The sequence below is a fragment of the Leuresthes tenuis genome, unplaced genomic scaffold, assembly GCF_036924035.1.
Source record: "Leuresthes tenuis unplaced genomic scaffold, fLeuTen1.0.hap1 SCAF_176, whole genome shotgun sequence".
NCBI classification, from domain to species: Eukaryota; Metazoa; Chordata; class Actinopteri; order Atheriniformes; family Atherinopsidae; genus Leuresthes; species Leuresthes tenuis.
In genome coordinates, this window is record NW_027325530.1 from 14240 (window position 1) to 37219 (window position 22980).

Sequence of the window (22980 nt, forward strand, 5' to 3'; positions counted from 1 at the left end):
TTCTCTTTGCTGAACAACTCCGCTCCCTCTTTTGATTGTGTACAGTCTGGTAATTTAACCTTTTCTTACCCGCTTTTTACCATCTATGGTCGGACATTCACACCGTCTTACAGCGGAACACCTCCGCTCCCTCTTTTGATGATGTATGGTTAGGCATTCGCACCTTTTCTTACCCATTTTTCAGTAATTATGGGTAGACATTCACACCTTCTTGCAGCTGAACACCTCCTCTCCTGCTTAAGATCATGTGCAGTTTGATATTCGAAAATTTTCTTTCATGTTTTCTAGCAATTATTGATGGACATTCAGACCGTCTTGCAGCTGAACACCTCCGCTCCCACTTTTGATGGTGTATAGTCGGGCTTTCGAGCCTTTTCTTCCCCGGTTTTTACAAATTATGGTTGGACATTCAGACCTTCTTGCAGCCGAAAACCTCCACTCCCTCTTTTGATCATACATTGTCGGGCATTCGCACCTTTTCTTACCCGCTTTTTACAAACCATGGTCGGACTTTCACACCTTCTTACAGCAGAACACCTCCGCTCCCTGTTTTGATTATGTATGGTTTGACATTCGCACCTTCTCTCACCCGCCTTTTACTATGGTCGGCCATCCACAGCTTCCTCTCCACCATACTTGTATGGTGGGATATTCACACCCACTTGCATCCGAAGACCTCCGCCCCCACTTTTGTTGATATTTAGTCGGTCATTCGCACCTTACCCGCTTTTGGCAAACTATGGCCTTCTTGCAGCCAAACACCTCTGATCTCGCTTTTGATGATGTAAGGTTGGGCATTCAGACCTTGCTTCACCTGCTTTTCACCAAATATAGTCGGACATTCACACCTTCTTGCAGCCGAACACTTCCGCTTTTAGTGTTCTATGAGGCATTCACATATTTTTTTTCACCGTATTTTATAGATTATGGTTGGAAATTCTCACCCACTCTCATCCGAAGACCTCTCCTCCCGCTTTTGTTAATATATAGTCGGGCATTCGAACCTTTTCTTACCCGCTTTTTACAAATTATGGTCGAACATTCACACCTACTTGCAGCTGAATACTTCCGCTCCACCTTTTAGGTATGTATGGTTGGCATTTGCACCTCTTTTTATACTGATTGCTGAAGATTAAGTTGTTCTTTCTCAAACTACAAATTTTTTTTAATTGTTGAAACTTGATTTGAAGTGGATAAATAAGGAGGACAAACAGTTTTAAGTCAGGCTGATAGAAGGAATTCATTTTATAGCAAAATCTGTATTTCGTCATATGTCGAGAGATGCTTATTGCTGAAGAAGTTCTTTCTCATCTTTCTCACAAAGCAGTCTTAACTTGGTTTGAGTTAATGAATTCGTTTTATAGGAGAATCCGAATTCGTGCATAACTCATAAAATAGAGCTTATTTTCGGATTCCTGAAGAATGAGTCTGGTTCTTTCTCATAATACAAAGTTTGTTGTTTATTGTTGAAACTTCATCAGAAGTGAAGAAATAAATGAATGCCTATCAACAAATGTGGGATCTAAACTCTAGTGCTTCCTCTAAAATAATTTCCTTTCTCAATTTAGAAATGTGTGTGTGTAAGTCACAACACCCGTGACACCAAAACGGCTTTCTTTTCTCTACACTCTGCACTATGAGCACACACACCAAATCAGAAAGGCTTTTTTCTCTCTTTTCTACATTATGGACTGTGGGGACACAAAACCGCTCTCTCTCTTTTTTTTTTTTATCGTGTGCCAGGGCGTTGTCTCACGTATTAGATTATGCTTAAGATACGAATGGGTTTATCAGTCACATCAGAATCCATACATACTGATCCTCCCGTAATAAAATGGTCGGATCTTATCAAACACACTTTGTTTCTTGTGACAATCAAGTCAGCGAAACAGCGTATACACGTCAAGACACTGAATCAAGTTTGCCACAAGAACTCATAAGTTTGGCAGTATTGCTCTGCCGTCAGCAATCATACACCCATTTTATTTTCGTGAGACATGTGCAAGCACCTGTTCATCTACTGTTCTATCACTATGAATTAGTGATCTATTATCAATAAGGATACTTCTACAAGGACTTCTTATGTTGTCAGTTGCTATATATGAATAAGTGGGTAGCTACTGACAAGCATTAAGCATGTCACACAGCCCAAACATATAACATTTCAGGACACACCACACAGTTAACAACCACAGTGAAGCGTGTCAAAGCCCAAACATGTAACATTCAAGAGGACACTTACACAACACATTCAAATCAAACAGGCAGACAACATACAAGAACATATACCCCAGCCGGCATTGCTCCCTGCCTATTTTCGTACAGCACACTATGTGTGCGCACACCTTTATTCACAAACTCTTCAACTTATACTCTTTTACCGAAGCTGCTACAGCTCGATTGGCCGAATACCCTTTGATCCTATTTCAGTGAATTTGACATCTGCCTTACATATAACAGATTAGCGGTTTAGCAGTTTTAATTTAGTTTGAGTGAAGGAATTCATTTTATAGCAAAATCCGAAATCGTGAAGAACTCATGAAAGTAAGCTTATTCTCGGATTCCTGAAACTTTAGATTTGCTCTTTCTTTTACTGCAAAGTACAACGTTGTTTTTTTTGTTTAAATCTTTCTAGACATGGTAAATATTAAGGACAAAGCAGTTTTCACATAGTTTGAGTGAAGGAATTCATTTTATAGATAAAATCCCAAGAGTCTGCTGAGAAAAGAGAGTGAATGTGAAGTAGACTTTAACACGGCTATGGGAGCGAGCCGAGTGTGGGCTAACCGGGAGAATTGCTTGAAAGAAACGCGACACCGAATGAGCGGTCAGAACAAAGCCTCAATACGGGATTCTCGTGGTGTTTTTGTTGCTGCCTTGTCTTTTGCATAGAGTAAAAGACAAGGCAGCCATCGAATAGGGCCCGATTGTTCCTACTTGGTCAGCCGAGGAGCAAGGGGGGGGGGGGGGGGGGGGGGGGGGCAAGCGTCTCAACCAAGCAAAGCTCACCATGGGGAAGGTGGCTATACCAACTAGCCTGATGCCCTGCTCCCGCAGTGACGGATAATTGTACTCTGGTTTCTCTTCATAACATACAAGTCTTTCGCCTTTTACTAAAGACTTCCGTGGAGAGCAGCACTAATGAGTTGTTTCTATTATTGGCAGGCTTTACCTTTGCGGGTGAAGCCCTTTCTGTCTGTGCAAAAGAAATCTTGCTACTTTGCAGAGTGACTTCTCTGAGTAGAGTCGCCTTACTTGTTGCGACTGTGCCGATGTTCGAAGCTGGAGTGCAAAGTTGTTGCTTGAATGGTGCTTGCTGGAGCATGCGGGAGTGCAAAGTTATACCATTTAAAAGGGCTGAAGAGTGCTCAGTGCAGCGGGTGGGCGGAGGTGCAACGTGACACTCTGGCCACCTATGGCCATAAAAAGAACATTGCTACAAGTGCGCATTGTGCCAGCAAGGGCCCTCGGACCTGAAACAGTGGACAGTTATCGCTTCTCGGCCTTTTGGCTAAGATCAAGTGTAGTATCTGTTCTTATCAGTTTAATATGTCCTCTATACGAGGACAACATATTAAATGGATTTTTAAGAATAGGAGTTGAAAAAGAAGCTTGCTCCGTTCACTCCAAGCCTCGACCCGGTACTGCAGTGCCGCTGGGAACGGTGCGCTCTCCTCTGCTCTTGTGAAAAAGCAAACAGCGGTGCAGGATGGAAGTTTCAGGGAGCCCAAGATGAAACTTTCTTTTAATCTGCTGAGAAAAGAGAGTGAATGCGAAGTGGACTTTAACACGGCTCTGGGAGCGAGCCGAGTGCGGGCTAACCGGGAGAATTGCTTGAAAGAAACGCGACACCGAATGAGTGGTCAGAACAAAGCCTCAATACGGTGTTCCCGTGGTGGGGGAACTCACCAAGTAGGAACAATCGGGCCCTTTTCGATGGCTGCAACACCTGAAAGAGATATTGATGCGAGACCCGATCAAATGCTTTTTCAAAGTCTAAATTTAAGATGACAAGCCGGGTGTTTCTGTCTCTAGCGTAATCAATGATGTCTCGAATCAGTACGAGGCTGTCGGTGAGTTGTCTCCCTGAGATGGCACAAGTTTGGTCTGGGTGAATTACCTCCTCTAAAACAGAGGACATCCGTGTCGCTAAAACCTTGCTAAAAAGTTTACAGTCAAAGTTTAAAAGTGTGATGGGCCTCCAATTCTTTAGGTCAGTCTTATCATTTTTTTTATAAAGTAGAGTCACTATTCCCACTCTAAAACTGTCAGGCAGTCGGTCGAGTTTTTCAAAATCTTTAAAAACATCTAAAATGTCTGATGATAAAAGGTCCCAATAGGTCAGATAGAATTCTGCAGGAAGCCCGTCTAAACCCGGAGCTCGACTTCTCTTAAAACCTGTTAGGCATTTTTTTAACTCTAAAGCAGTAAAATTCTGTGTCAAGTGTGCATTCTCTTTTACGGTTTTGTCAACGAATTTTAAGATTTCTGCCGATGTTTCCAAGTGCACTGGTTTCTCTTTGTACATGTTACTATAAAAGGTATGTACAGTTTCAATCATCTCTTGTGTGGATTTTGTTAAAAACCCATCTTCTCTTTTTAGATTTTGAATACACTCCTTTTTATTTATAACTTTCTTTATTTTTCACCTTCCTCAATTTCCTGCTCCCTGCTTCTTACAAAAATTCCTTTACTCTTTATTTCTGCTGAAACTGACATTTCCTTTTTGACATCTTTGATTTCTTCTTTAAAGTCTATGCCACACTGATTTAGTTTAAAGTAGCGCTGTAAGCGTTTATGTAGTCCCATCATACATCTATTCTCTTTCCTTTTTTTACGTTTACCTTGCTGTTTAAAAAAAGTCGTTTCCTTCACCATTTCCCACCATTGTGCATGTGTTTCGTAGAGGTCTTGAAGGGTCTGCCACTCTTTATAACATTCCCTGTACTGACTGACTATGATTTCATCCTCCAACAGGGAACAGTTGAGTTTCCACAGACCACTTCCTACCGTCACACCAGAAGGGGGTGAAAGGGTGCAGGAGAGCATAAGGTGGTCTGAAAAGAAAACAGGGGTTAATCTAACATCAGTGGGTGGGCAATCTCTAGTAAAGAAATAATCAATGCGAGAGGCTCTGGTGCCATCATGACTAAACCAGGTGAAGCCCTCCTCTCTGGGATGCATGGTTTTAAAACAGTCAGTAAGCTTAAAATCCCTGCATATGCCCTGAAGTAAAATCGAAGTCTTATCCACTTTAAAATCTACCCCTGCTCTTTTTCTATCTTTCCTGCTCAAGATACAGTTAAAACCCCCTCCTACAACTAAAGGTACTTGCCCTAGCATGTAAAGCTGTATATCTTCTAAAAGGTCATACCTTTAATTTTTTCCATTGAAACCATAAATATTTAAGAGGTTAAAGTCTTGCCCCATAAAATTCAAGTGTGCTAAAAGTGCCCGTCCGTCTCTCACCACTGTGCTACCTTTCACCAGAACATGCAGATTTTTAATTAGAATGGCCACACCATCATTTTTATTTTGATTTGAGCCACTCCATATCGATAAATGGGGCCACATTTCCTCCCATTGTCTATGGTTTTTTAAAAAAGGTAGTCCACATTCTTGTATTAAAAACACATCTGATTTTATGGAGTCTAAGAAGGATAAAATACTCTGGGCTCTTGTCTTTGATTTCACACTTCTCACATTTAGTGTTGAGAAGGTGAGAACCATTAAAAGCATAAAGGAAAGTAGGTATGTCATTTTCGTTTTTCTAAGTTATCAAAACAAATTACACACAGGTTATTTCTTGGGAAACTAGCTCTTCCTTCATTTCTTTAGGTGAAAAGTGAGTAGGCTGATCTATATTTCCTTTTCGGACTCTCGGTGTTGGCCTCTGACGCAATGTTGCATTTAACTTTGAGTCCCTGGGGGTTGATTGCAGAGCTGAAGTTAAAAAGGAGACCTCATTTGGTGAGTCGGAGGGGAAGACTCTAGGTTCTTCCACTGAAGAACTGTCTGAAAGGGACCTAACCCTTCCCCTCTTCTCTGATACCACTGGGGAATCAGAGGCTCAGATGCCGTCCTCTTCGGCTGTTGACCTTCAGGGAGGTGAGTATCTTCACTAGACTCACCTGTCTGCTCTTCCTCCTCATTTAGCGTAGCTCCACCCTCTGCCTGTGAATTCTCACAGACTTCAACACTGAGTGGTGAGGCCTCTACAGACCCCTCCCCTTTTTGCTCCTCACTTCCAATCCAAGCTTTTGGCGGGAAGTTTGAATTTATTGGGTCAACCTCTTCACTTTGTTCACCAACTGCCACCTTTGGTCCTTCTCTTTGTTGGCTTGACTGTGGCTTTACCGTCTTTAATTTGTTGGCAAAAGATTTAGGGCAATCTCTGAAGAGGTGATTTAATTCTCCACAGAGATTACATTTCCTGCCATTTGGACACTCTCCAAAAGTTTGCCCAATTTCTCTGCTCTTCCCACATAACACCTTGGTACAAGCCTCAACCAGGTGCCCATGCTCACCACACTTGCGGCAGAACTTGGGCTGCCCCTGGTAGTGGATGTAACCTCGGTTTTCAAGGTGGCCAGAGTGTCGCCCACCCGCTGCACTGAGCACTCTTCAGCCCTTTTAAATGGTATAACTTTGCACTCCCGCACGCTCCAGCAAGCACCATTCAAGCAACAACTTTGCATTCCAGCTTCGAACATCGGCACAGTCGCAACAAGTAAGGCGACTCTACTCAGAGAAGTCACTCTGCACAGTAAGAAGATTTCTTTTGCACAGACAGAAAGGGCTTCACCCGCAAAGGTAAAGCCTGCCAAAAATAGAAACAACTCATTAGTGCTGCTCTCCACAGAAATCTTTAGTAAAAGGCGAAAGACTTGTACGTCATGAAGAGAAACCAGAGTACGATTATCCGTCACTGCGGGAGCAGGGCATCAGGCTAGTTGGCATAGCCACCTTCCCCATGGTGAGCTTTGCTTGGTTGAGACGCTTGCTCCCCCCCCCCCCCCCCCCCCCCCCCCCCCATTGCTCCTCGGCTGACCAACCAGGAACAATCGGGCCCTATTCGATGGCTGCCTTGTCTTTTACTCTGTGCAAAAGACAAGGCAGCAACAAAAACACCACGAGAATCCCGTATTGAGGCTTTGTTCTCATCGCTCATTCGGTGTCGCGTTTCTTTCAAGCAATTCTCCCGGTTAGCCCACACTCGGCTCGCTCCCATAGCCGTGTTAAAGTCTACTTCGCATTCACTCTCTTTTCTCAGCAGACTCTTGGGATTTTATCTATAAAATGAATTCCTTCACTCAAACTATGTGAAAACTGCTTTGTCCTTAATATTTACCATGTCTAGAAAGATTTAAACAAAAAAAACAACGTTGTACTTTGCAGTAAAAGAAAGAGAAAATCTAAAGTTTCAGGAATCCGAGAATAAGCTTACTTTCATGAGTTCTTCACGATTTCGGATTTTGCTATAAAATGAATTCCTTCACTCAAACTAAATTAAAACTGCTAAACCGCTAATCTGTTATATGTAAGGCAGATGTCAAATTCACCGAAATAGGATCAAAGGGTATTCGGCCAATCGAGCTGTAGCAGCTTCGGTAAAAGAGTATAAGTTGAAGAGTTTGTGAATAAAGGTGTGCGCACACATAGTGTGCTGTACGAAAATAGGCAGGGAGCAATGCCGGCTGGGGTATATGTTCTTGTATGTTGTCTGACTGTTTGATTTGAATGTGTTGTGTAAGTGTCCTGTTGAATGTTACATGTTTGGGCTTTGACACGCTTCACTGTGGTTGTTAACTGTGTGGTGTGTCCTGAAATGTTATATGTTAGGGTTGTGAAATGCTTGTCAGTAGCTACCCACTTATTCATATATAGCAACTGACAACATAAGAAGTCTGGACATACTTTGATAGTAGTTGTAGAAGTATCCTTATTGATAATAGATCACTAATTCATAGTGATAGAACAGTAGATGAACAGGTGCTTGCACATGTCTCACGAAAATAAAATGGGTGTATGATTGCTGACGGCAGAGCAATACTGCCAAACTTATGAGTTCTTGTGGCAAACTTGATTCAGTGTCTTGACGTGTATACGCTGTTTCGCTGACTTGATTGTCACACGAAACAAAGTGTGTTTGATAAGATCCGACCATTTTATTACGGGAGGATCAGTATGTATGGATTCTGATGTGACTGATAAACCCATTCGTATCTTAAGCATAATCTAATACGTGAGACAACGCCCTGGCACACGATAAAAAAAAAAAAGAGAGAGAGCGGTTTTGTGTCCCCACAGTCCATAATGTAGAAAAGAGAGAAAAAAGCCTTTCTGATTTGGTGTGTGTGCTCATAGTGCAGAGTGTAGAGAAAAGAAAGCCGTTTTGGTGTCACGGGTGTTGTGACTTACACACACACATTTCTAAATTGAGAAAGGAAATTATTTTAGAGGAAGCACTAGAGTTTAGATCCCACATTTGTTGATAGGCATTCATTTATTTCTTCACTTCTGATGAAGTTTCAACAATAAACAACAAACTTTGTATTATGAGAAAGAACCAGACTCATTCTTCAGGAATCCGAAAATAAGCTCTATTTTATGAGTTATGCACGAATTCGGATTCTCCTATAAAACGAATTCATTAACTCAAACCAAGTTAAGACTGCTTTGTCCTTCATATTTATTCATGTCTAATCAAGTTTCAACGATAAACAACGTTGTACTTTGTAGAATGAGAAAGAACTTCTTCAGCAATAAGCATCTCTCGACATATGACGAAATACAGATTTTGCTATAAAATGAATTCCTTCTATCAGCCTGACTTAAAACTGTTTGTCCTCCTTATTTATCCACTTCAAATCAAGTTTCAACAATTAAAAAAAATTTGTAGTTTGAGAAAGAACAACTTAATCTTCAGCAATCAGTATAAAAAGAGGTGCAAATGCCAACCATACATACCTAAAAGGTGGAGCGGAAGTATTCAGCTGCAAGTAGGAGTGAATGTTCGACCATAATTTGTAAAAAGCGGGTAAGAAAAGGTTCGAATGCCCGACTATATATTAACAAAAGCGGGAGGAGAGGTCTTCGGATGAGAGTGGGTGAGAATTTCCAACCATAATCTATAAAATACGGTGAAAAAAAATATGTGAATGCCTCATAGAACACTAAAAGCGGAAGCGTTTGGCTGCAAGAAGGTGTGAATGTCCGACTATATTTGGTGAAAAGCAGGTGAAGCAAGGTCTGAATGCCCAACCTTACATCATCAAAAGCGAGATCAGAGGTGTTCGGCTGCAAGAAGGCCATAGTTTGCCAAAAGCGGGTAAGGTGCGAATGACCGACTAAATATCAACAAAAGTGGGGGCGGAGGTCTTCGGATGGAAGTGGGTGTGAATATCCCACCATACAAGTATGGTGGAGAGGAAGCTGTGAATGGCCGACCATAGTAAAAGGCGGGTGAGAGAAGGTGCGAATGTCAAACCATGCATAATCAAAACAGGGAGCGGAGGTGTTCTGCTGTAAGAAGGTGTGAATGTCCAACCATAGTTGGTAAAAAGCGGGTAAGAAAAGGTTAAAATACCCGACTGTACACAATCAATAGCGGGAGCGGAGTTGTTCGGCTACTAAAAGGTGTGAAAGTCCGACCATGGTTTGTAAAAAGCGGGTAAGAAAAGGTGCGAATGCCCGACAATGTATGATCAAAAGAGGGAGTGGAGGTTTTCGGCTGCAAGAAGGTCTGAATGTCCAACCATAATTTGTAAAAACCGGGGAAGAAAAGGCTCGAAAGCCCGACTATACACCATCAAAAGTGGGAGCGGAGGTGTTCAGCTGCAAGACGGTCGGAATGTCCATCAATAATTGCTAGAAAACATGAAAGAAAATCTTCGAATATCAAACTGCACATGATCATAAGCGGGAGAGGAGGTGTTCAGCTGCAAGAAGGTGTGAATGTCTACCCATAATTACTGAAAAATGGGTAAGAAAAGGTGCGAATGCCTAACCATACATCATCAAAAGAGGGAGCGGAGGTGTTCCGCTGTAAGACGGTGTGAATGTCCGACCATAGATGGTAAAAAGCGGGTAAGAAAAGGTTAAATTACCCGACTGTACACAATCAAAAGAGGGAGCGGAGTTGTTCAGCTAAGAGAAGGTGTGAAAGTCCGACCTTGGTTTGTAAAAAGCGGGTAAGAAAAGGTTCGTATGCCCGAATATACACCATCAAAAGCGGAAGCGGAGGTGTTCGGCTGCAAATAAGATATTGTGAACGTCCGACCAAAGTTTGTAAAAAGCAGTTAAGAAAAGGTTCGAATATCTAACCAAACATAATCAAAAGCGGGAGCAGAGCTGTTCGACTGGAAGTAGGTGTGAATGTCAGATCATAATTTGCAAAAAGCTGATGAGAAAGGGTGAGAATGCCCGACTATACACCATCAAATACGGTAGCGGAGTTGTTCGGCTGTGAGTAGGTGTGAATCTCCAACCATAATTGCTGAAAAATGTGTTAGAAAAGGTAAAAATGCCGGTCCATACATAATCAAAATCGGGAGAGGTGGTGTTCAGCTGCAAGAAGGTCTAAATGTCCATCAATAATTGCTAGAAAACATGAAAGAAAATTTTCGAAAATCAAACCACACATGATCATAAGTGGGAGAGGAGGTGTTCAGCTGCAAGAAGGTGTGAATGTCCACCCATAATACCTGAAAAATGGGTAAAAAAAAGGTGCGAATGCCCAACCATACATCATCAAAAGCAGGAGTGCATGTGTTCGGCTACAAGAAGGTGTGAACGTCCAACCAAAGTTTGTAAAAAGCAGTTAAGAAAAGGTTCGAATATCCAACCATACATAATCAAAAGTGGGAGCAGAGCTGTTCGACTGCAAATAGGGGTGAATGTCAGATCATAATTTGGAAAAAGCTGATGAGAAAGGGTGAGAATGCCCGACTATACACCATCAAATGCGGGAGCGGAGTTGTTCGGCTGTGAGTAGGTGTGAATCTCCGACCATAATTGCTGAAAAATGTGTTAGAAAAGGTAAGAATGCCGGTCCATACATCATCAAAAGCGAGAGAGGTTGTGTTCGGCTGCAAGTAGGTGTGAATGTCCAGCCATAATTACTCACAAACGGGTAAGAAAAGGTAGTATTGCCAGACCATATATGATCAAAACAGGGAGCGGAGGTGGTTCAGCTGCAAGAAGGTTTGAATGTCCGACTAAAGTTCAAATATATTAACAAAAGCGGGAGGAGAGGTCTTCGGATGAGAGTGGTTGAAAATTTCCAACCATAATGTATAAAATGCGGTGAAAAAAAGGTGTGATAGAACACTAAAAGGTGGAGCGGAAGTGTTCGGCTGCAAGAAGGTGTGAATGTCCGACTATATTTGGTGAAAAGCAGGTGAAGCAAGGTCTGAATGCCCAACCTTACATCATCAAAAGCGAGATCAGAGGTGTTTGGCTGCAAGAAGGCCATAGTTTGCCAAAAGCGGGTAAGGTGCGAATGTCCGACTAAATATCAACAAAATTTGGGGCGGAGGTCTTCGGATGCAAGTGGGTGTGAATGTCCGACTATATTTGGTGAAAAGCAGGTGAAGCAAGGTCTGAATGCCCAACCTTACATAATCAAAAGCGAGATCAGAGGTGTTTGGCTGCAAGAAGGCCATAGTTTGCCAAAAGCGGGTAAGGTGCGAATGACCGACTAAATATCAACAAAAGTGGGGGCGGAGGTCTTCGGATGCAGGTGGGTGTGAATATCCCACCATACAAGTATGGTGGAGAGGAAGCTGTGAATGGCCGACCATAGTAAAAGGCGAGTGAGAGAAGGTGCGAATGTCAAACCTTACATAATCAAAACAGGGAGCGGAGGTGTTCTGCTGTAAGAAGGTGTGAATGTCCAACCATAGTTGGTAAAAAGCGGGTAAGAAAAGGTTAAAATACCCGACTGTACACAATCAATAGCGGGAGCGGATTAGTTCGGCTACTAAAAGGTGTGAAAGTCCGACCATGGTTTGTAAAAAGCGGGTAAGAAAAGGTGCGAATGCCCGACAATGTATGATCAAAAGAGGGAGTGGAGGTTTTCGGCTGCAAGAAGGTCTGAATGTCCAACCATAATTTGTAAAAACCGGGGAGGAAAAGGCTCGAAAGCCCGACTATACACAATCAAAAGTGGGAGCGGAGGTGTTCAGCTGCAAGACGGTCTGAATGTCCATCAATAATTGCTAGAAAACATGAAAGAAAATTTTTGAATATCAAACTGCACATGATCATAAGCGGGAGAGGAGGTGTTCAGCTGCAAGAAGGTGTGAATGTCTACCCATAATTACTGAAAAATGGGTAAGAAAAGGTGCGAATGCCTAACCATACATCATCAAAAGAGGGAGCGGAGGTGTTCCGCTGTAAGACGGTGTGAATGTCCGACCATAGATGGTAAAAAGCGGGTAAGAAAAGGTTAAATTACCCGACTGTACACAATCAAAAGAGGGAGCGGAGTTGTTCAGCAAAGAGAAGGTGTGAAAGTCCGACCTTGGTTTGTAAAAAGCGGGTAAGAAAAGGTTCGTATGCCCGAATATACACCATCAAAAGCGGAAGCGGAGGTGTTCGGCTGCAAGATATTGTGAACGTCCGACCAAAGTTTGTAAAAAGCAGTTAAGAAAAGGTTCAAATATCTAACCAAACATAATCAAAAGCGGGAGCAGAGCAGTTCGACTGGAAGTAGGTGTGAATGTCAGATCATAATTTGCAAAAAGCTGATGAGAAAGGGTGAGAATGCCCGACTATACACCATCAAATGCGGTAGCGGAGTTATTTGGCTGTGAGTAGGTGTGAATCTCCAACCATAATTGCTGAAAAATGTGTTAGAAAAGGTAAAAATGCCGGTCCATACATCATCAAAATCGGGAGAGGTGGTGTTCAGCTGCAAGAAGGTCTAAATGTCCATCAATAATTGCTAGAAAACATGAAAGAAAATTTTCGAAAATCAAACCACACATGATCATAAGTGGGAGAGGAGGTGTTCAGCTGCAAGAAGGTGTGAATGTCCACCCATAATACCTGAAAAATGGGTAAAAAAAAGGTGCGAATGCCCAACCATACATCATCAAAAGCAGGAGTGCATGTGTTCGGCTACAAGAAGGTGTGAACGTCCAACCAAAGTTTGTAAAAAGCAGTTAAGAAAAGGTTCGAATATCCAACCAAACATAATCAAAAGCGGGAGCAGAGCTTTTCGACGGCAAGTAGGTGTGAATGTCAGATCATAATTTGCAAAAAGCTGATGAGATAGGGTGAGAATGCCCGACTATACACCATCAAATGCGGGAGCGGAGTTGTTCGGCTGTGAGTAGGTGTGAATCTCCGACCATAATTGCTGAAAAATGTGTTAGAAAAGGTAAGAATGCCGGTCCATACATCATCATTGAGCGAGAGAGGTTGTGTTCGGCTGCAAGTAGGTGTGACTGTTCGACTAAAGTTTGTAAAAAGTGGGTAAGACAAGGTGCGAATGCCTGACAATGTATGATCATAAGCGGGAGCGGAGGTGTTCAGCTGCAAGAAGGTCTACATGTCCATCAATAATTGCTAGAAAACATGAAAGAAACTTTTCGAAAATCAAACCACACATGATCATAAGTGGGATAGGAGGTGTTCAGCTGCAAGGTGTGAATGTCCACCCATAATTCCTGAAAAATGGGCAAAAAAAGGTGTGAATGCCCAACCATACATCATCAAAAGCAGGAGTGGAAGTGTTCGGCTACAAGAAGGTGTGAACGTCCAACCAAAATATGTAAAAAGCAGTTAAGAAAAGGTTCGAATATCCAACCATACATAATCAAAAGCGGGAGCAGAGCTTTTCGACTGCAAGTAGGTGTGAATGTCAGATCATAATTTGCAAAAAGCTGATGAGAAAGGGTGAGAATGCCCGACTATACATCATCAAAGGCGGGAGCGGAGTTGTTCGGCTGTGATTAGGTGTGAATCTCCGACCATAATTGCTGAAAAATGTGTTAGAAAAGGTAAAAATGCCGGTCCATACATCATCAAAAGTGAGAGAGGTTGTGTTCGGCTGCAAGTAGGTGTGAATGTCCAGCCATAATTACTCACAAACGGGTAAGAAAAGGTAGTATTGCCAGACCATATATGATCAAAACAGGGAGCGGAGGTGGTTCAGCTGCAAGAAGGTTTGAATGTCCGACTAAAGTTAAAATATATTAAAGAAAGCGGGAGGAGAGGTCTTCGGATGAGAGTGGTTGAAAATTTCCGACCATAATGTATAAAATGCGGTGAAAAAAAGGTGTGATAGAACACTAAAAGGTGGAGCGGAAGTGTTCGGCTGCAAGAAGGTGTGAATGTCCGACTATATTTGGTGAAAAGCAGGTGAAGCAAGGTCTGAATGCCCAACCTTACATCATCAAAAGCGAGATCAGAGGTGTTTGGCTGCAAGAAGGCCATAGTTTGCCAAAAGCGGGTAAGGTGCGAATGTCATACTAAATATCAACAAAATTTGGGGCAGAGGTCTTCGGATGCAAGTGGGTGTGAATATCCAACCATACAAGTATGGTGGAGAGGAAGCTGTGAATAGCCGACCATAGTTTGGAAAAAGCGGGTAAGAAAAGGTTTGAATACCCGAACATACACCATCAAAAGAGGGAGCGGAGGTGTTCCGCTGTACGAAGGTGTGAATGTCCGACCATAGTTGGTAAGAAGCGGGTAAGAAAAGGTTAAAATACCCGACTGTACACAATCAATAGCGGGAGCGGATGTGTTCGGCTACAAGAAGGTGTGAAAGTCCGACCATGGTTTGTAAAAAGCGGGTAAGAAAAGGTGCGAATGTCCGACAATGTATGATCAAAAGAGAGAGCGGAGGTTTTCGGATATAAGAAGGTTTGAATGTCCCACCATAGTTTGTAAAAAGCGGGTAAGAAAAGGTTCGAATGCCCGACTATACACCATCAAAAGCGGGAGCAGAGGTGTTCCGCTGTAAGACGGTGTGAATGTCCGACCATAGTTGGTAAAAAGCGGGTAAGAAAAGGTTAAAATACCCGACTGTACACAATCAATAGCGGGAGCGGAGTTGTTCGGCTACAAGAAGGTGTGAAAGTCCGACCATGGTTTGTAAAAACCGGGAAGAAAAGGCTTGAAAGCCCGACTATACACCATCAAAAAGAAGGTTTGAATGTCCATCAATAATTGCTTTAAAACAAGAAAGTAAATTTTCGAACATCAAACCGTACATGATCATAAGCGGGAGAGGAGGTGTTCCGCTCTAAGACGGTGTGAATGTCCGACAATAGTTGGTAAAAAGCGGTAAGAAAAGGTTAAAATACCCGACTGTACACAATCAATAGCGGGAGCGGAGTTTTTCGGCTACTAAAAGGTGTGAAAGTCCGATCCTGGTTTGTAAAAAGCGGGTAAGAAAAGGTTCGAATGCCCGAACATACACCATCAAAAGAGGGAGCGGAGGTGTTCGGCTGTAAGACGGTGTGAATGTCCGATCATAGTTGGTAAAAAGCGGGTAAGAAAAGGTTAAAATACCCGACTGTACACAATCAAAAGAGGGAGCGGAGTTGTTCAGCTAAGAGAAGGTGTGAAAGACCGACCATGGTTTGTAAAAAGCGGGTAAGAAAAGGTTCGTATGCCCGAAAATACACTATCAAAACCGGAAGCGTAGGTGTTCGGCTGCAAGAAGGTGTGAACGTCCGACCAAAGTTTGTAAAAAAGCAGTTAAGAAAAGGTTCGAATATCTAACCAAACATAATCAAAAGCGGATGAGAAGGTGTTCGACTGCAAGTAGGTGTGAATGTCAGAGAATAATTTGCAAAAAGCTGATGAGAAAGGGTGAGAAATCCCGACTATACACCATCAAATGCGGTAGCGGAGTTGTTCTGCTGTGAGTAGGTGTGATTCTCCAACCATAATTGCTGAAAAATGTGTTAGAAAAGGTAAGAATGCCTGTCCATACATCATCAAAAGCGGGAGAGGTGGTGTTCGGCTGCAAGTAGGTGTGAATGTCCAGCCATAATTACTCACAAATGGGTAAGAAAAGGTACTATTGCCAGACCATATATGATCAAAACAGGGAGCGGAGGTGGTTCAGCTGCAAGAAGGTTTGAATGTCCGACTAAAGTTTGTAAAAAGCGGGTAAGACAAGGTGTGAATGCCCAACAATGTATGATCAAAAGAGGAGCGGAGGTTTTCGGCTGCAAGAAGGTCTGAATGCCCACCCATAATTACTGAAAAATGGGTAAGAAAAGGTGCGAAAGCCCAACCGCACATGATCATAAGTGGATGAGAAGGTGTTCGACTGCAAGTAGGTGTGAATGTAAGATCATAATTTGTAAAAAGCGGGTAAGAAAAGGTAAGAATGCCCAACCATAAATTATCAAAAGCGGCAGCAGAGTTTTGGCTGGTATTTATCAATGTCTAGATAGATTTCAACAAAAAACAACGTTGTACTTTGCAGTAAAAGAAAGTGCAAATCAAAAGTTTTAGGAATCCGAGAATAAGCTTATTTTCATGAGTTCTGCACGATTTCGGATTTTATGTATAAAATGAATTTCTTCACGCAAACTAAGTTAACACTGCTTTGTCCTTCATATGTACCCATTTCTACATATATTTCAAGCATAAACTTCCTCATATTACCCTGAATGAGAAAGAGCCACACTTGTGATTAAGCCATACCTCCCTTTTGAGGAGTTCTGCATGATTTGGGATTTTATCTATAAAATTAATTCCTTCACTCAAACTATGTTAAAACGGCTTTTACCTTCATATTTATCAATGTCTCGATAGATTTAAACAAAAAAACAACGTTGTACTTTGCAATAAAAGAAAGAGCAAATCAAAAGTTTTACGAATCCGAGAATAAGCTTATTTTCATGAGTTCTGCACGATTTCGGATTTTATGTATAAAATGAATTTCTTCACGCAAACTAAGTTAACACTGCTTTGTCCTTCATATGTACCCATTTCTACATATATTTCAAGCATAAACTTCCTCATATTACCCTGAATGAGAAAGAGCCACACTTGTGATTAAGCCATACCTCCCTTTTGAGGAGTTCTGCATGATTTGGGATTTTATCTATAAAATTAATTCCTTCACTCAAACTATGTTAAAACGGCTTTTACCTTCATATTTATCAATGTCTAGATAGATTTAAACAAAAAAACAACGTTGTACTTTGCAATAAAAGAAAGAGCAAATCAAAAGTTTTAGGAATCCGAGAATAAGCTTATTTTCATGAGTTCTGCACGATTTCGGATTTTATGTATAAAATGAATTCATTCACTCAAACCAAGTTAAAACTGCTTTTTCCTTCATATTTATCAATGTCTAGATCGACTTCAACAAAGAACAACATTGTATTTTGCAGTAGAAGAAAGAGCAAAACTGAAGGATCAGGAATCCGAGAATAAGCTTCTTTTCATACGTTCTGCATGATTTGGGATTTTATGTATAAAATGAATTCCTTCACTCTAAGTTAACACTGCTTTGTCCTTCATATGTACCCATTTCTACATATATTTCAAGCATAAACTTCCTCATACTACCCTGAATGAGAAAGAACCACACTTGTGATTAAGCCATACGCCCATTTTGAGGAGTTCTGCATGATTTGGGATTTTATCTATAAAATCAATTCCTTCACTCAAACTATGTTAAAACGGCTTTTACCTTCATATTTATCAATGTCTCGAAAGATTTAAACAAAAAAACAACGTTGTACTTTGCAGTAAAAGAAAGAGCCAATCAAAAGTTTTAGGAATCCGAGAATAAGCTTATTTTCATGAGTTCTGCACGATTTCGGATTTTATGTATAAAATGAATTCATTCACTCAAACCAAGTTAAAACTGCTTTTTCCTTCATATTTATCAATGTCTAGATCGACTTCAACAAAGAACAACATTGTATTTTGCAGTAGAAGAAAGAGCGAAGGATCAGGAATCAGGATCAGGAATCCGAGAATAAGCTTATTTTCTTATGGGCAAGTGGGAACTGCTTTGTCCTTCATATTTATCAATGTGTAGATGGATTTCAACTTCTTCTACTGCAAAGTCCAATGTTTTTCTTTGTTGAAGTCGATCTAGACATTGATGAATATGGAAGGACAAAGCAGTTTTAACTTGGTTTGAGCAAAGCAATTCATTTTATAGCAAAATCCGAAATCGTGCAGAACTCATGAAAGCAGGCTTATACTCGGATTCCTGAAACTTTAGATTTGCTCTTTCTTTTACTGCAAAGTACAACGTTGTTTTTTTGTTTAAATATTTCTAGACATGGTAAATATGAAGGACAAATCAGTTTTAACATAGTTTGAGTGAAGTAATGCATTTTATAAGCAAAATCCCAAATCATGCGGAACTCACGAAATGCTTTTTCTCGCTTTTCACTGCTTTTTACAAACTTTGGTTGGACGTTCACACCTTCTTGCATCCGAACACCTCCGCTTCCGCTTTTGATGATGTATATTCGGTTATTCGAATCTTTTATTACGCGCTTTTTACAAACCATTGTCGGACTTTCACACCTTCTTGCAGCCGAACACCACCTCTCCCGCTTTTGATGATGTATGGTCCAGTATTCTTACCTTTTCTAACACATTTTTCAGCAATTATGGTCGGACAATCACACCTACTCACAGCTGGACACCTCCGCTCCCACTTTTGATCATACAATGTCGGGACATCGCTCCTTGTCTTACCAGCTTTTTACAAACTTTAGTCGAACATTCACACCTTCTTGCAGCTGAACACCTCCGCTCCCGCTTTTGATGATGTATAGTCGGGCTTTCGAGCCTTTTCTTACCCGGTTTTTACAAATTATGGTTGGACATTCAGACCTTGCAGCCGAACACCTCCGCTCTCTCTTTTGATCATACATTGTTGGGCATTCGCACCTTGTCTTACCCGCTTTTTACAAACTATAGTCAGACATTCACACCTTGCAGCTGAACCTCCGCTCCCTGTTTTGATCATGTATGGTCTGGCAATACTACCTTTTCTTCCCCCGTTTGTGAGTAATTATGGCTGGACATTCACACCTACTTGCAGTCGAACTGCTCTGCTACCGCTTTTGATTATGTTTGGTTTGGATATTCGAACCTTTTCTTAACTGCTTTTTACAAACCATGGTCGGACTTTCACACCTTCTTGTAGCCGAACAACTCCGCTCCCGCTTTTGATTGTGTACAGTCGGGTATTTTAACCTTTTCTTACCCGCTTTTTACCAACTATGGTCGGACATTCACACCGTCTTACAGCGGAACACCTCCACTCCCGCTTTTTATGGTGTATAGTCGGGCATTCGAACCTTTTCTTACCCGCTATTTACAAACTATGGTACGACATTCAAACCTTCGTGTATCCAAAAACTCCGCTCTCTCTTTTGATCATACATTGTCGGACATTCGCACCTTTTCTTACCCGCTTTTTACAAACCATGGTCGGACTGTCACACCTTCTTGTAACCGAACACATCCGCTCCCGCTATTGATTGTGTACAGTCGGGAATTTTAACCTTTTCTTACCCGCTTTTTACCAAGTATGGTCGGACATTCACACCTTCGTACAGCGGAACACCTCCGCTCCCTCTTTTGATGGTGTATGTTCGGGCATTCATACCTTTTCTTACCCGCTTTTTACAAACCATGGTCGGACTTTCACACCTTCTTGTAGCCGAACAACTCCGCTCCCGCTATTGATTGTGTACAGTCGGGTATTTTAACTTTTCTTACCCGCTTTTTACCAAATATGGTCGGACATTCACACCGTCTTACAGCGGAACACCTCCGCTCCCGCTTTTTATGGTGTATAGTCGGGCATTCGAACCTTTTCTTACCCGCTATTTACAAACTATGGTAGGACATTCAAACCTTCGTGTATCCGAAAACCTCCGCTCTCTCTTTTGATCATACATTGTCGGACATTCGCACCTTTTCTTACCCGCTTTTTACAAACCATGGTAGGACTGTCACACCTTCTTGTAGCCGAACACATCCACTCCCGCTATTGATTGTGTACAGTCGGGTATTTTAACCTTTTCTTACCCGCTTTTTACCAAGTATGGTCGGACATTCACACCTTCGTACAGCGGAACACCTCCGCTCCCTCTTTTGATGGTGTATGTTCGGGCATTCAAACCTTTTCTTACCCGCTTTTTCCAAACTATGGTCGGCTATTCACAGCTTCCTCTCCACCATACTTGTATGGTGGGATATTCACACCCACTTGCATCCGAAAACCTCCGCCCCAAATTTTGTTGATATTTAGTTGGACATTCGCACCTTACCCGCTTTTGGCAAACTATGGCCTTCTTGCAGCCAAACAACTCTGATCTTGCTTTTGATGATGTAAGGTTGGGTATTCAGACCTTGCTTCACCTGCTTTTCACCAAATATAGTCGGACATTCACACCTTCTTGCAGCCGAACACTTCCGCTCCACCTTTTAGTGTTCTATCACACCTTTTTTTTCACCGCATTTTATACATTATGGTTGGAAATTTTCAACCACTTTCATCCGAAGACCTCTCCTCCCGCTTTTGTTAATATATTTGAACTTTAGTTTGACATTCAAACCTTCTTGCAGCTGAACCACCTCCGCTCCCTGTTTTGATCATATATGGTCTGGCAATACTACCTTTTCTTACCCGTTTGTGAGTAATTATGGCTGGACATTCACACCTACTTGCAGCCGAACACAACCTCTCTCGCTTTTGATGATGTATGGACCGGCATTTTTACCTTTTCTAACACATTTTTCAGCAATTATGGTCGGAGATTCACACCTACTCACAGCCGAACAACTCCGCTCCCGCATTTAATGATGTATAGTCGGGCATTCTCACCCTTTCTCATCAGCTTTTTGCAAATTATTATCTGACATTCACACCTACTTGCAGTCGAAGAGCTCTGCTCCCGCTTTTGATTATGTTTGGTTGGATATTCGAACCTTTTCTTAACTTCTTTTTACATATTTTGGTTGGACGTTCACACCTTCTTGCATCCGAACACCTCCGCTTCCGCTTTTGATGATGTATATTCGGGCATTCGAACCTTTTATTACCCGCTTTTTACAAACCATTGTCGGACTTTCACACCTTCTTGCAGCTGAACACCACCTCTCCCGCTTTTGATGATGTATGGTCCAGTATTCTTACCTTTTCTAACACATTTTTCAGCAATTATGGTCGGACATTCACACCTACTCACAGCTGGACACCTCCGCTCCCGCTTTTGATCATACAATGTCGGGACATCGCTCCTTGTCTTACCAGCTTTTTACAAACTTTAGTCGAACATTCACACCTTCTTGCAGCTGAACACCTTCGCTCCCGCTTTTGATGATGTATAGTCGGGCTTTCGAGCCTTTTCTTACCCGGTTATTACAAATGATGGTTGGACATTCAGACCTTGCAGCCGAACACCTCCGCTCTCTCTTTTGATCATACATTGTCGGGCATTCGCACCTTGTCTTACCCGCTTTTTACAAACTATAGTCAGACATTCACACCTTGCAGCTGAACCTCCGCTCCCTGTTTTGATCATGTATGGTCTGGCAATACTACCCTTTCTTCCCCCGTTTGTGAGTAATTATGGCTGGACATTCACACCTACTTGCAGTCGAACAGCTCTGCTCCCGCTTTTGAATATGTTTGGTTGGATATTCGAACCTTTTCTTAATTGCTTTTTACAAACCATGGTCGGACTTTCAGACCTTCTTGTAGCCGAACAACTCCGCTCCCGCTATTGATTTTGTTCAGTCGGGTATTTTAACCTTTTCTTACCCGCTTTTTACCAACTATGGTCGGACATTCACACCGTCTTACAGCGGAACACCTCCACTCCCGCTTTTTATGGTGTATAGTCGGGCATTCGAACCTTTTCTTACCCGCTATTTACAAACTATGGTAGGACATTCAAACTTTCGTGTATCCGAAAACCTCTGCTCTCTCTTTTGATCATACATTGTCGGACATTCGCACCTTTTCTTACCCGCTTTTTACAAACCATGGTCGGACTGTCACACCTTCTTGTAGCCGAACACATCCGCTCCCGCTATTGATTGTGTACAGTCGGGTATATTAACCTTTTCTTACTCGCTTTTTACCAAGTATGGTTGGACATTCACACCTTCGTACAGCGGAACACCTCCGCTCCCTCTTTTGATGGTGTATGTTCGGGCATTCCAACCTTTTCTTACCTGCTTTTTCCAAACTATGGTCGGCTATTCACAGCTTCCTCTCCACCATACTTGTATGGTGGGATATTCACACCCACTTGCATCCGAAGACCTCCGCCCCAAATTTTGTTGATATTTAGTCGGACATTCGCACCTTACCCGCTTTTGGCAAACTATGGCCTTCTTGCAGCCAAACAACTCTGATCTTGCTTTTGATGATGTAGGGTTGGGCATTCAGACCTTGCTTCACCTGCTTTTCACCAAATATAGTCGGACATTCACACCTTCTTGCAGCCGAACACTTCCGCTCCACCTTTTAGTGTTCTATCACACCTTTTTTTTCACCGCATTTTATACATTATGGTTGGAAATTTTCAACCACTCTCATCCGAAGACCTCTCCTCCCACTTTTGTTAATATATTTGAACTTTAGTTTGACATTCAAACCTTCTTGCAGCTGAACCACCTCCGCTCCCTGTTTTGATCATATATGGTCTGGCTACTACCTTTTCTTACCCGTTTGTGAGTAATTATGGCTGGACATTCACACCTACTTGCAGCCGAACACAACCTCTCTCGCCTTTGATGATGTATGGACCGGCATTTTTACCTTTTCTAACACATTTTTCAGCAATTATGGTCGGAGATTCACACCTACTCACAGCCGAACAACTCCGCTCCCGCATTTGATGATGTATAGTCGGGCATTCTCACCCTTTCTCATCAGCTTTTTGCAAATTATGATCTGACATTCACACCTACTTGCAGTCGAACAGCTCTGCTCCCGCTTTTGATTATGTT

The 22980-nt window shown here is 42.0% G+C and overlaps 3 non-coding genes across 3 annotated transcripts; 2 read left to right on the forward strand and 1 right to left on the reverse strand.

Annotated features, from left to right (window-relative positions):
* The first annotated feature begins 3069 nt into the window (after window positions 1-3069).
* LOC140287913 (U5 spliceosomal RNA) lies at window positions 3070-3183 on the forward strand. Its single transcript, XR_011911859.1, has one exon. It is a non-coding gene; the product is annotated as a U5 spliceosomal RNA (small nuclear RNA).
* Window positions 3184-3491: 308 nt separating this feature from the next.
* LOC140287912 (U2 spliceosomal RNA) lies at window positions 3492-3675 on the forward strand. The gene has a single exon (XR_011911858.1). It is a non-coding gene; the product is annotated as a U2 spliceosomal RNA (small nuclear RNA).
* Window positions 3676-6802: 3127 nt separating this feature from the next.
* On the reverse strand, window positions 6803-6916 carry LOC140287909 (U5 spliceosomal RNA). Its single transcript, XR_011911855.1, has one exon. It is a non-coding gene; the product is annotated as a U5 spliceosomal RNA (small nuclear RNA).
* Between the last annotated feature and the right edge of the window lie 16064 nt (window positions 6917-22980).